The sequence below is a fragment of the Taudactylus pleione genome, unplaced genomic scaffold (assembly GCF_031769625.1).
Source record: "Taudactylus pleione unplaced genomic scaffold, aTauple2 ptg000274l, whole genome shotgun sequence".
Lineage (NCBI taxonomy): Eukaryota > Metazoa > Chordata > Amphibia > Anura > Myobatrachidae > Taudactylus > Taudactylus pleione.
The window spans coordinates 3,397,635-3,410,548 of record NW_028284676.1 but is presented as its reverse complement, the minus strand read 5'-3'; the positions used below and the strand labels follow the sequence as shown (position 1 = coordinate 3,410,548).

Sequence of the window (12,914 nt, the reverse complement as noted above, 5' to 3'; positions counted from 1 at the left end):
TTTTTTATGTCAAACTACACACCTTATCACACATTATACACTATATATTAAATCTACACTTTATTCTGTTAGAGCCATTGATTAATCACTCATTTCATCATCTGCAAAGAAAATCACTTCTCACATGGCACCTGCTAAATATCTATACACATTATCTGTCATATATATTTCCTTTTTTATATGTAATTCTTTAGTCATAATGGGTATAGCATTAAAAACACTTAACTAATTATTTGTACATTGAATAGCCTCTTGGACAGAGTCCTATATGTGCCGGTATGCATACCTGTGTACAGGGACGTCTGTATGTGTGGACACATAGAGGTACACATATATACATTGTAATGATAGGGTATATACTTTTCCAGTTCTCCATTTTTCTGTACTCATGTAATCATCATCACCGATTCACAAGGGGAAGATGTTAATACAACAAACTATGCTGTAGATTCTCATTTCCTTCCCACCTTCACTTATTATTCATTTTTAAATATCAGTCATTGAAATCAGGACAAGATAAACCAAATATACTAAATCATGATTAAATATCATGCCAAAAATACGTTTGCCAAAAACTACATTTCCCATGGGGCAATGAAGGGTCACATGGTGTATATGGTAGATAGAATAGGATATATGGAGATTGAAGTTTTCTTATGCAAAAAACGGTCATGTGACTGAGAGCTACATATAATCTTTATGAGGGATAATGTCAACATATACTACATGATCGGCATAGCTTAGGGAGTAATTTGATGTCAATCACGCTCCGTATGCAGCTACGAATTGCGGTGCTATACTTTCACCAAGTCAGCTTGACAGAACTACTTGTCATATGTGACAGACATACCTTCATTAAGTCAGCCTGACAGAACTACCTGTCATATGTGACAGACAGCTGCATGTCATTGAACTCTTTTGATCATGAAAGTGAACAGATGACCAGTATCATGTAGGGTTAAAAAAGTTAGGCTCTTTCCTATGTAGCAATAGACGAACGTATGGTTTGTGCAACATATATAGAAAGAGTATTGTTAATACTAAAACTACATTTCCCAAGCAGCTACACAGTCACATGACCGGGACCACATAGAAAATAGACTACACACCCATATACATATATAGTCTTTAAGATTACCACTATAAATCTCTGATAGCTCAAGCATGAACAATAATAGACAGGATAAAAACAGAAATGCTTTATGTAGCAATAGATTATACACATAAATGCATATACTAGACTGACAATGGAGTTAGATTAAAACTACATCTCCCATGAGGCCACAGGCCTAGTCAGTCGCATGATGAATATGACATAGAGAACAGACGATCAAAAACTAATGGAAGAACCTCCCACCAACAAACGGATTGGGAGTTTACCAATCAATCAAACCAACAGGACCAATGAAATGCTGGTTATGAGTATTAAACCCAGCCATAATGAATGCATTGTGAGCTTCCTGTGAGAAAGCCCCCGGCGAAACGCGCGTCAGGCACTGCTCCACGGGTACCTCTGTGCGCACAGAGGACCCCCGCACCACCAGACCTGTGTCCACTGGGACTTACAACATACAACTATCAGGAACTTTGTTCTTATTTTCACTGCTCTCTCACTAGCTTAGGATCCATGCTAATACCCTGCAATGCTTAGCAACAGGGCAAAGCTGTGAACCAGAGCTAGCAGCAGAAGCAGTCTTATGTTTCTTAACTGTGCCATTACACAGGGACTCTCATCTCCAGTCTGATATTTTCATAAGACTGGAGAAAGCAGATCCTAGTGTATCTAAATGCACGGATACTGCTTTTCACTCTGTATTAGACACATTATTACAGCAATACTTACCTGAAAAACCAATCTCCCAGTCTAACGAGGGACGCCTCACCCAATGAATGAATTTAGGACAACAGGTCTGGTTCAAGGTGCTAATTTTTAAATTGTGTGTTTTTTTCACTTATATATTTTCCTATTTACACCTATATGTTCGCCGATATATGCCCCTTTCTTTGGCATATATAAATCACTTACCAACATGTTTTTTCTTTTTTCAATTAAGTACTGTTTTTCCTATTTGATATATGCCTTTTCATGTCCCTTATACAGTTGAGGACGTGTATATCAATAATTGACAGATTTCACTCAATAGATCAAGTTTAGATTTACTAACTGTTATAACACCTTTTTTGGACAGAAATCATATCTCACTGCCAAATGATATTTTGTTTACTGAACTTGTATGCTTTCACAATACTGTGATTATATCATATACTTTTAAATGAAATACAATAAAAGTTAAATATTAATATAAGAGGTGTGCCCCACAAAAGAGGAGTACTTTCTTCTTTCCCCCTTTTTTTCAATGTATATTTTATATGTGGAAGAACAGCATATAAGTGGCTCTCCCTGAGTTCCGAAGGTTTGTGTTACCTGGGAAGAGTAGTCCCAGAAGTTATGACCCTCACACATGTTGAAATGCTTTGTATACATAAAAACACACCATCACCATATCTTCACACACAATATGAACACAGAGGCAAACGAAATATGATACCTGGTGACGTGCATAAAGCAACTCAGTTAATTAGTGATACACCTGGCTTCCAAGTTTTAGTCGCATTGGATCCCACCAGGATCGCTCGGTGTACATTAAACTTTAGATATATTCAGGAACTTGCTAAATTAATAGATAATATCACCGAGATGTATGATGACACATTCAGGTATACAGGTAGGGAATTGCAAGCGTACAAGAAAGAACTGGTGCAACACAGGCTAGTGTTGAATTATTTAACTGCTGTTACTGGAAAGTATTGTGTAATGTTGGCCACCCAATTTGGAGTAAAATGTTGCACCTATGTCACCAATGATACCAGCGACCCCAAGGAGGTGATAGACCGAAAGATGGATGAAATTCTGCAGCTAAAATGGGAATTTCATAAGAACCATAATGCTTCAGTGGCTGAAGTAGGGGAGAACCCAGTGGCTGATCCCAGTGAAATGGTTCTCAGGTCTAGGGGAATGGGTCCAGGAAGTGATCGCCAGCATAGGCAAATTCTTAATCCTTATACTGATTGTCATCATAATAATTGGAATATGTGTCCGGTGTGTTCCTATTGTGTTGAAGTGTGGAAAATGTAAAAATAGAGTAAAACAAAAGAATGAAATTATGATGGTGGTCAGTATGAATACAAAGGTAAATACAGAACTGCATTACAACCCTGAACTAGGAAATACCATCATTTAATGTATTATATTTAGACCTGCATAGAATGTTTTATTGAAATGTTATTTTTTAAAACACCTCAGATAATTTAAAGTCTCAAATTTCCCCTTCAAGACTGCCTTTATAGGACTGGTGTATCCCCATACCTTTCACATGATCTTCCGAGATCCCCGGTGTGCATATAATAGTAGTTTTATGTCCCCACTCAGAAACACATTATTGATGGATTAAGCACCACCTTGTCCATCCCATAATAGCACTAAAATAGTATATAAATGTAAGCCTAAATTATATTTTAAAATCAGATTGTGATAGCATGTTGTTCGCTATCAAAGAGTGGACTGTCGAAGCTGGATAATTGGCTGAGACAAGATCAGTTTAATATTGGATCGCAGCGATGCCATCTTACAACTGGCTGCAAGACGCCATCTTGGAAATGAGATTGCAAGACACCATTTTGCGAATGGCCGCCCAAGCGCCATTTTAGATAAACTCACACTTTATTACATGTGGCGATATTACTATTAGCATCATGCGATTGCATCTTACACCATTTCTCATACACACATTAATATGCGCAATTGCGCTGTTAACTAGTCGCATATTAGCGAATGCATAAGGTCCTGTATGAAAATGCCGAATATTAGCTTCATGCACATGCATCTGCCCCAAGTTAACTAGCGTCTTTACATCAAACCCCACATATTCACACACAACATATTCACATACAAGGTTCTATAAGCTTTAAGGTATAAGATTCAAGTATGCACATTTACTATAATTGCTGTGAAATAAAGATTATTTTGTAACTAAGGTTTTATACGTGATAAGTAAGCCATGTTTGGTATTGTACTGATGCGTACTCTCTCAACAGTATTCCAGTAACATCGATGTAGAGATCGCAACATGCATTCTCAACTTATTGACCGCAAAGACTTCAAGCAACAAAATGTACATTATATGACCAACTGTTAGGATTTGCATGAGGCGGGAAACCAGAGACCACCAGTTGTTAGAGGCTGGACTGTGTCTATTTGAACCAACCTGTTAGATGCCTTGTAACATATGCCCTCTCCTTTAGGACCAATGGTATTAGCAACAAACTTCTCTAATGTGTTGTCTATCTCTGGGGGGTATAAATATGTGTGCTCTGACCCTGGGTTTCTAGTCTTCGTGCTGAATGCTGATTGATGGGGGTTTCTTGCTGATGCCTACATCTGGTCCAGAAAGCGCTGCGTATGTATAACTGTACTTGGGTCTGTATAATTCCTTTACGCTAAATTGTACTTATAACTAGCATGTAACTGACTGTACTTTTACTTGAATAATACTTTGTGCTTTGGAACCACAGGTTCTAGGTCTGGAGTCTTTATTTACTGTATGACTGCGTACGCAAAATAGCATCATCCTTAGAGGTTTATAGGCAGGAAATCAGAAGGTATATGCAGGGGTGTATAGAGGTTCAAAGGAAGTATCATTAGTATTATGGTTATTACGCTACCTAGCGGTATTATAGAAACTTTACTGGTGCCGAAAACTGAATTCTAAAAAAAAAGAACAAAATAAAATACAGCACAATTCTGATGCTTGTTTATCACTTTTTGAAACTCTTTGTCTAGTTTGATCTTTTTCATATTCAAATTGAAAAAAGACAGATGAATAAAAAACGTAATAAGCACAAAAGAAGAGAAGAACTTTAACAAGTTTGCCATTGTAACAAAACGTGAGACTTTCAGCTTTCCTAACAGTTTTGTGCATACAAATAAGTCTATCTGTATTGATTAAGTAACCACATATAAAACATAACAGAGTAAGGGATCTATTTACTAAGCAGTGTTAGGAGACAGAGTGAAAAGTGATAAGAAAGTGATAAGGTGCCAGCCAAACAGCTCCCAACTGTAATTTTTCAAACAGCCTGTGAGATGACAGTTGGGAGCTGATTGGCTGGCACCTTATCACTTTCTTATCACTTTTCACTCTGTCTCCTAACACTGCTTAGTAAATAGACCCCTATAACTTTTTCAGCAGGCAAACTCAACTCATTCAGAAGGCTCTGTACGTACCTAAGATTACCACAAAGCATTTCAAATTGACAACCCCAAGGCCCTCATGATGTCCCCATGTAGTGTTAACTTAATATATATTAATTATAGTATTATAATAATATTATTAACATTATTGTAGTCTTTTATTATTAGTCGTAATTGCAAGTCTTTATTTTTATTATGTCACTATGCGTCTGTAGGATCCTTGGCCCTCATTCAGAGCCGCTCGTTAGCGGCAGTACGCTCGTTCCGAGCGATGTTTGCACATCTGCGCATGCATACGGTTTTTAGTACGCATGCGCGAACCAGTCAGTGCGGCCAAAAATCGTTTGTACGCTATATAGCGAGTGCCTGCTATTTTGAGTGACAGAATGAGGCGTATGTGGGTGGTAACAGGGGAAGGTGCTTGAAAATGGGGAGTGGAGATCCGAACGCAGGCGTGCTTAAAGGTCAAAACGGGCGTATTATGGGTGTGCATAATTAATACAGCAGCGTCATTGACCACGTCACTGGGTTATTTTATAGCCAGAACTGCTCGCAAATTTGTGGTAGCAAACACCAACCACAAGAATAGCGAGCAGTTCATACGCTGTACGATGTACTCGATTAATCTAATAAATAGCGGACATGACGTATGGTGCGAGCGGCCAGGGGGCGTTTTTAACAAATAAACGAGCGTATGTTTTGCTCGCTCGTTCAGACTTAGAGGTGTGAACAGACTGCAATTTGCGAACGGATCATTTGAATAGCCACCCCTTGTTTTTGAACGAATGACCGCAAATAGCGAACGGCTCTGAATGAGGGCCCTTGTCTTTGTTTATTGTCCAGCGTTTAGCACCATCTTTTTGTGCACCTAAACAGGGCCAGATTAGGGGCTACATGTGCCTGAGGCTGAAAATGTTCAAGAGCCTATAGTGAGTAGCGGAGGAGGTGTGACCAGTGCTGTGGGGGTGTGGCCAGTTCCATGTGGGCGTGTACACATCTCACACTGTCAAATCCAATATCTCTCTTAATATGTACTGTAAAAGTAGAAAAATGTATTCATTTTATGAGAAAATTTTAATTTATGGCTGGCTGTGTGCCCAGCAGGTTATGATTGACATGCTGTGGTGGTTGGGGCCGGAGCGAGGGCGTGCTTGGTTGCCTATAATTTCTGTCAGGGATGAGGCCATGGTCTGCGTTGGCAATGGCCAGGCTGCGGGAAGCATCAACTCCCACAGTCTGACCGAAGGAGCAACCATCGCGACCATCGGTTGCGATGGTGATCCAAGCCTACAACGTCGGTTGCAGTGCTGGGATCGCAAGTGCAGCAAGTAGGTGTCTGACACTTCCTTCTGCATTTGCATCAGAGATGGACGGAATAGTACAGCCGCTTTTGTGCAGCTCTGCAAATCCGTCTATATCTGAATCAGGCCCTAAGTCAGCCGTCATTACATCCGCATTGCGTGCATTGGACTAAACTCCCCCATATGTATATGTGCCCCTATCCACATGCTTACTGTAATAGCCGCCTTCATTATCAGTGCAAACTTGCACCATCTCAACCCCTGGTGCAAAAACAGATGGATCTCTGGGCCTGATTCAGACCCGTTCGCTAGGATGCGTTCGCACGTAGCCTGCCGATGCTTGCAATGTGCGCATGCATAAGCAACGCAGTGCGTGTGCGCAAACCAGTCCATGCGATCGCAAAGTGGTCACCCCTTCTACATAGATGCCTTGCTAGCCTGAGTGACAGGATGAGCCGTTTGTGGGTGGTGACAGGGATTGGTCGATGGAAACGGGGGAGTGGTGATGCGAACGGGTGTGTCTGAGCGTCTTAACGCCATTTCAGAGGCGTGCATAATCAGGCCCGCCAAGAGCCGCGGCGGGACCAGGTAAAGGGGGCGCGGCCTAATTGCGGGAGGCATAGCCACGCCCCCTTCTTGAAAAACAACAACAAGTTTTGCTGTGCCACGAAGCAGAGCTGCGAGCTGGCGAGGGGAGGCGCTCTGAGTCCCCTCAGCCCGGTGCAAAGCCAGGGGGAGGGGGCGCGATCAGTGTGATCGCTCCTCTCCACAGGCATAGGCTGTGTGCTGGGCTGCTGTGAGGGAGCTGGGGGGGGTGGCGCCGGACCCGGGCCCCCACCGGGCCCCTCGGGAAGCCTGGGTTCGGGTAATTTGTACCCGCCCCACCCCTCTCGGCGCCCCTGTGCATAATTAAGACGTAGTGTCATAGTACACGTCACATGGCTGAATTACACACTGAAGCACTGGCAGTGCTTGCGGTAGGGTATGGTCAGCCAGTGGTGCGTACAGTTCCGATTATACTCTGTGTTACCGATTGTTGCATACACTTCCTGGAGATGATGTGTATCACTAAGGGAAAGTGGGCATCTTAAGACAGGCTGGTGGGCGTCTAAATACACACCGCGATTGCACGCCAATACATAGTGGGCGTGCTAATGCCTTGGTGTGCGATCGCGGGATTTGCATACTTTGGCAGCTGACGGCTGTGTGTGCAAACGCATCTAGCTAGCGGGTCTGAATTGGGCCCTCTGTACCCACACATAGGACCAGCAATGGATGGAATTACAGAGACACACACAAGCGGCTGTGCAGTTCCGTCCATCTAAAATGCACATGCAGCAGGAGGTGTGTGTAGGAACTGACCCCTCCTTGCTGCATCTGCGATCCCAGCACTGCGAACAAGATCGCTCGGGGATCTTGGGCAACCAAAAGGTTGCCCATTTGGCCAGGTTGCAGTAGCTGAAGCTTACCGCAGCATGGCCGGGTCCTGGCAGCTTGAGAGGCCAGTAAATCTGTGTCCACAAACGCAGACCCTGACCTCGTCTCTCAAGGAAAATGGGAGCAAAACACCCCCTTTACCAGGAACGCTGCCCAGGAATGCCCCCACTCCACCTCCCAAACACAGCAGCATGTCATGTTTTAATTGTAACTTTTATTTTTTTTTACACAGGGGAAGAGCACCCCTGGATTGACAGAGCACCCCTGGATGACACAGCACCCCTTTATGAACTGCAGCCCTAGCCCCTTTATGGACAACACAGCAGCAGCCCTTTATGTACTGCAGCACAAGCCCCTTTATGGACAACACAGCAGCAGCCCTTTATGTACTGCAGCCCCTGCCCAGGGCTGGATTAAGACTTGTGGAGGCCCCGAGGTAACTGAGTTGTGGGGGCCCCATCAATAAAATTGCCAGGGGGATTAGGGGAAGGGAGAGAGAGACAGACAGGGAGGGAGAGAGAAAGAGAGGGAGGGACAGGGAGGTAGAGAGAGAGAGGGATGGAGTGAGATATATAGGGGTCTATTCAACAAAAGCAGAGGAAAATTAACATTTTCACCTGGAATTGTAGAAATTAAGTTACCGGGCCATTCATCAAGAAGGTAAAACAGGAGATATCACAGATATCTCCTGCTTACCTTCCTCTCGCGGAATGGCCCGCTGTCCCCATACACTAGTATCACATATATCTCCTGCTTACCTTTCTCTCCCGGAATGGCCCTCTGTCCCCATACACTAGTATCACAGATATCTCCTGCTTACCTTTCTCTCCCGGAATGGCCCGCTGTCCCCATACACTAGTATCACAGATATCTCCTGCTTACCTTCCTCTCGCGGAATGGCCCGCTGTCCCCATACACTAGTATCACATATATCTCCTGCTTACCTTTCTCTCCCGGAATGGCCCTCTGTCCCCATACACTAGTATCACAGATATCTCCTGCTTACCTTTCTCTCCCGGAATGGCCCGCTGTCCCCATACACTAGTTTCACAGATATCTCCTGCTTACCTTCCTCTCGCGGAATGGCCCGCTGTCCCCATACACTAGTATGGGGGCAGAAATCATCAAGCTCCGAAAATACAATATTTTCAGATGGTGATTGTTCCCACTTGGGGCTTACAACATGCTCCTTCCCTATGAGAGGAGTCCCGGGTTGTGAATCAGGGTGGATTTATTTTTTTCTTCAGGCCGCTGGCTAAGCTGTGGGAAACCACCTACAGCTTTTGCGAGCGGCCTGGAGCCCGTCGCAATTATTGCTGCCATCGGGCTTGCGAGGAGACCGTGGTAGGGTCTCGGCTCTCGCAAGCCTAAGTGGACTCCCTGCTCTAATAGAGCAGGAAGTTCACTACTGACATCACAAGTGATGTCAGTAGGGCCACCCACAAATGCCAGGCATTCCTAAGGGAACGCCTGCGTTTGTGCAGCTACGCCCCCTCCCCGCCTACAAAACGGGGTGAGCTGTCACTCACCATTGACAGCCGCCCCGTCTTGTAGCGATACCCGCAGCAACTGTTCAGTCGCTCGGTGGGTCTCGCACATGCGTACGCCGGAGGCGGCGCATGCACAGTGAGGAACCATCGACCCGCTTGCGAGCACTGTGCACTTGTGAGCGGGTCTGAATCAGGCCCCCTGTCCGTCTCCTTCCACCGGACTTTGGGGCTCTAGTGTGCATACGTGACCCGTAAGTCATGCATGCGCACTTGTGAAACACTTTGGGGAGCCAGCTGATTTTTGGATCAGCTGTCTCCGCATTGGAGCAATGATGAATTGCTCCGGCGCTCGCGTAGAGTTAGAATGCTAATTATCGGGGTCCATCTGGACCCTGATAATTAACATCGTGAATAGACCCCTAAGAGAGGGATAGAGAGGGAAAGAGGGGAGAGAGGGAGGAAGGGACAGGGAGGGCGAAGGGGGAGAATAGGAGAGAGAGAGATCGAGATAGACAGAGAGTGAGATAAAGGAAGAGAGAGGGAGGTGGACAGGATTAGGGGACAGTGGGCCTGATTCAGAGCCGCTCGTAAGCAGCCACTCGTTCGCTCCGAGCGATGTTCGCACATCTGCGCATGCATTTGGGTCGTAATGCGCATGCGCCAACCAATCAGTGCGGTCGGAAAACGTGTGTTCGCAAAATAGCGAGTGCCTGCTAATTTGAGTGACAGGATGAGGCGTTTGTGGGTGGTAACAGGGGAAGGTGCTTGAAAACGGGGAGTGGAGATCCGAACGCAGGCGTGCCAAACGGTCAAAACAGGAGTTTTATGGGTGTGCATAATTAATAAAGCAGCGTCATCGACCACGTCACTTGGTTGTTTCTTAGCCTGAACTGTTCGCATGATTGCGGTAGGAAAATCCAACCACAAGCACTGCGAGCAGTTCAGACGCCTTTCGATGTACTCGATTAATCTAATAAATAGCGGAGATGACGTATGATGCGAGCGGCCAGGGGGCGTCTTTACAAAATAGCGAGCGCATGTTTCGTTCGCTCGCTCAGACATAGAGGCGTCAACAGACCGCAAAGAGCGAGTGCTCAATTTAAATAGCCAGCCCCTTTTTCTGAACGAGCGTCCGCAAATAGCGTCCGGCTCTGAATCAGGCCCAGAGAGAGCAGTGGAGGTAGTGAGGAAGAGAGAGAGATTGAGAGGGAGTAAAGGAGTGTGTGCACGCTCTCTCAGTACCAAACTCTTACCTGTTGTAGTACCAGCAGTCCACACTACCAGCTTTTCTAAAAGGGGTGGGCACTTCGTGGAATTAGGCCCCGCCCCCTTCCCACCCGCGAATTGCGGCATTAGTTCATCAAAGGGGGCGAGGCTTTTACAGTCAGCCACGGTCATCAAGGGTGCTGCAGCACTGACTGTGGCTCCTGTGTGCTGCGTGATGCTGCCGGGAGGCGGGACGCGGGAGCCAGCCAGTGAATTTTTAGAGTGGCCAGGTTCCGGCTAATGTTAGCGACACTGTGGGGGCCCCCAAAGTGTGGGGGCCCCTGGATGACTGCCCCGTTCGCCCCGCCTATAATCCAGCCCTGCCCCTGCCCCTTGATTGACAGGACAACAATGAGTGACACAGCAGCATCCCTCACTTTATGTACTGCAGCACCAGCCTGACAACCCTGCACCCTTGAACAAATTGTAACAAGTCACTGACAACAACACACAGCACTAACTGCACCCTAGGAAAACAGAGTACGTCTAACACAGAGCACGTCTGCTCTGTACACTCTCCACAGCCGGAGTGAAAATGGCGCCGATCACGGGACCTTTATACAATCCAAAACCCGCGAGAATCCGATAGCAGGAGGATGACGTTTTGCCTCGTTTCAGATCCAAGTCATGTGGGAAACCCCGAGCTGGACTCGGATCTCGCCTCGTAACACGAAGTTAGGGTGTGTCCGGTTCTCGGAGAACCGGACCCTCTCATCTCTAGTATTTATCAATGTATGTAATGTGTCCACTGTAATGGTTAAAGTCCCAGCACTGAGGAAAGTCCGCAAAGTGCAGAGACATGGACCAATGTATTTTCTTTAGTGTGTACACTGTAGCGTATTATACTATTAACCCCCGATGCTATGCTGCTGTGTAGTCGGCCACGGGGGACTGTGAGTTTAGCTCCTGGCACAACAGCACTACAAGGCGGCTGTGAGCCGCTCCAGTAGGGACAACTGTCTCGGGCTGCAGAGCTATGAATAACCACATGCTGGGATTCAAGAGTGCAGGCTCTCACTACCCCAGTGCGCAGAGCCGGCCCTGGGCATAGACAATCTAAGCAAATGCCTAGGGCATTTAGAATGCCTAGGGGCACCCAAGGCCGCCTAGGGCCAGCAGAGGTTTGTGGCAGGCACAGCCGGGGCACCTGCTGCTGGCTGGGCAGAGACTCTGGCTGCTGCTATTGTCACTGTGCAGCGTCCATGATTGGAGCTTAGCTGACAACTCCGATCGGGCCTGGCAGCAGCAAACAGTGAGCGGGCTGCGACGGAACAGCCTGTGGCAGGTTGAGGGGATGGGGCACCTGGATGACGGCTAGTGGTTAGCTTGGGTGCTATACTGGGAGAGGGGTGAAGGGTGTTGTGCTGGGAGAAGGGTGCTGTGCTGAGTGAGGGGTGCTGTGCTGGGTGATGGGTGCTGTGCTCTGTGGTGTGCTGGGACAGGGGTGCTGGATGAGGGGTACTGTGCTGTGATCTGTGCTGGGAGAAGGGTACTGTGAAGGGTGCTGTGTTATGATCTGTGATGGTTGAGGAGTGCTAATCGTGCAATGCAATGGGGAAAGGGGCCACACCCCGTCTGTGAGGACACACGCTTTTTCAGGATCCCATGGAGAGGCACCACCCAAAATCTTGCCTAGGGCACTAATTTGGCTAGTGCCGGCTCTGCCAGTGCGGAGAGGGGGACCGGGTGCATCTCAGTCTGGACAATGTCCGGAGACTGCAGAGACACAGGGGGAGGTGCTGCAGCTGGGAGTTTAGCCCCAGGCTGAAGGGCTGTGAGCCTCAGAATGCTAGGGACTGGGAGCTTAGCCCCGAGACCCCAGCATGAGTAGCTGCATGCTGGGAAATCAGGAGAAATGGTTCCCAGTACACAGCACATTAGGGGAAAGCATGAAGTGTGCGCAGCCCGGACTGAGGGGTCTATGTACTGAGCCTTGGATGGAGATAAAGTGAACGGAGATAAAGTCCCAACCAATTAGCTCCTAACTGTCATGTCACAGGCTGTGTTTGAAAAATGAGTTAGGAGCTGATTGGTTAGAACTTTATCTCCGTTCACTTTAACTCCACCCAAGGCTCAGTACATAGACTTTTAGTCCAGTGGCTGCAGTGCTCAGGCGGCAATGTGGCAGTTTAACCCCTGATTCACTACTCAGGCTGCAGATCTGTGTTA

The 12,914-nt window shown here is 46.4% G+C and overlaps 1 protein-coding gene across 1 annotated transcript in view; it reads right to left on the bottom strand.

The window, feature by feature from the left end:
- The window catches only part of LOC148513691 (uncharacterized), a 120,956-nt gene that overhangs the window by 90,218 nt on the left and 17,824 nt on the right, over positions 1 to 12,914 (bottom strand). The gene's annotated exons all lie outside the window — the stretch shown is intronic.